General features: G+C 28.9%; 1 long non-coding RNA gene across 2 annotated transcripts in view; it reads left to right on the plus strand.

Annotated features, from left to right (window-relative positions):
- LOC111432785 overlaps window positions 1-2,106 on the plus strand; it is a 16,119-nt gene that overhangs the window by 1,562 nt on the left and 12,451 nt on the right. The gene's annotated exons all lie outside the window — the stretch shown is intronic.

The raw sequence follows: 2,106 nt of genomic DNA on the forward strand, positions 1-2,106 counted from the left end.
TTTTTTTTTTTTTTTTTTTTTTTTTGTCAAGATTATACTTGTGTTCTCACTCGCTAAGTTGCATTTAGGTACGTCATATTAAATTAAGCTAAATATATTATTTTGTTCTTAATTTATTAGATTATTCTCAATATAGTCGATCTTAAAATTATCAAACGTGATCGTCATTTAACTAGCTAAGCTACGTTACATTCTACTTATAAATTTTAACATTTTTATAATTGAGATTTTTTTTTTATAGTTATTATGGGAAAGCATACAAAATTTAAAATATTAAGCATGAATTAATAACCTAAAAGATTATCATCAAAGATTGGTTAATTAGTTTACCTAATCAAATAAATCATAATTTTAAAATAAAATAATTTATTTTTTTTTTTCAAATGAGTTTAGTAAAAAAAAAAAAAATTTGGGAAAGACTTGTTTAGGGGCATTAGGGAAAGGTCAAACCTTTGACTTTTTATTTACCAAATCTATTGGGAAAAGGAAAAAGGCATGTAAATGCAAGTTTAGAATTGAGGAATTATTTTAGGTTAAATATGAAATGTCTATGAACTCAAAAGTCCGATCTCATATCGAAAAATATTACACGTGTTTCATTTTTTAATTTAGAAAACTTATAAAAAAAAAGTGAAAGAATTTGAATTTCTAATCTTTTGGTTAATGATACGTGTCTCAACCAGTTGAGCTATATTCAAGTTGACATTCATATTTGAGTTTAAAGAATGTTGACATGTGGTTTACATTAAGACTACAACTACATACATGTCGTGATATTTTATTTTAAAATTTACCATAGATTTTGAATAAATGTGGACTATTTTATGGTTTTTTAACTGATACCGTCATTCATACATGGGAACCTTGTCTTTACTTGAAAAATGTTAAAGATACGATGGGTATTTAAATTTTTTTAGTAATTAACCTTATGGAGAAAAAATTCATTCATATACTTACTTTATTTATAGGGTAGGGTTGAATGCATATGGTAGATCCCGTCATTGCATTTATATGTTCTTGCATTTAACCCCAATAGTATATGGTACACATCTAAGCTGCCCATTAGGATAGTGCCGTAGGAAAATAGACTGATATGATAGATCCCGTCATTGCATTCATATGTTCTTGCATTTAACCCTCCAATAGTAGGGTTCTTACTGAGTATTTTTTAAAATACTCAAGTCACGTGCTACCTCTCTTTCAGGTTAAGGCAATACATTCCTGTACGGCTGATGACGACATTGCAACTCCAGACCGTGACACATGTATAGAGTAGTCGTATTATTTTCTTAGACTTAGGCTAGAATATGATGTTTTAAAATTAAACGTTTATTTATTTTATTTTATTTTGTCTTTTGTTGTGTCGTTTTTAAAAGTTTTTTTAGAACATGTAAGTCCATGGCTATGTTTTAAGACGAATGAGACATTTTATGAAAGTTTAAATGAAATATTTTTGCATTCAGTGTTCATGATATGTATACAGTGGCGACCTTAAATTAAGTAGAAAATTTTGGGTCATTAAACATAGTGTTTCATTACACACATTGTTCACACACACGCATTAACTCACCAAGCCAGCTCACTAACATATCCCGTAAGTCTGACTATGGATAGCGCACACTTATACTGCTGAAAGCCAACATAAAGGAAATGAACGAGAATAATATCATAGTGTACACGTTTGTGCATAACATGCTATAGAAGTAATCCATGACCATATGACATACAACATGCATGATGATCTCATAGTTATCACGACATAAATTTCTTATGGGATGTACGTACATATTAAATGGTATTTCATCCAGACCTTTCATGCACAACTATCATAATTCAACAGAAAGAAAGCTCATGCATCATCCCGTTCGTACGAATATCATAATATAATAATGACACATAAATATGCTACATTGAGTACGTGTTATCCATGCTTCAAAATAATTTCATCCGATCTAACCTGTAGATATTTCAATACTATGTTTAATTACAATTTTAGGCTCAACTTAGTTCTCCCAAGTTCATTCTAGCGGATTGTTTCAAGATTCAACTCAACCAAAATTTAGGTTCAAATTCCATTTATTCAAAAAAAAAAAAAAAAAAAAAAAA

The sequence above is a fragment of the Cucurbita moschata genome, unplaced genomic scaffold, assembly GCF_002738365.1.
Source record: "Cucurbita moschata cultivar Rifu unplaced genomic scaffold, Cmos_1.0 Cmo_Scf00040, whole genome shotgun sequence".
In the NCBI taxonomy this organism is placed as follows: Eukaryota; Viridiplantae; Streptophyta; class Magnoliopsida; order Cucurbitales; family Cucurbitaceae; genus Cucurbita; species Cucurbita moschata.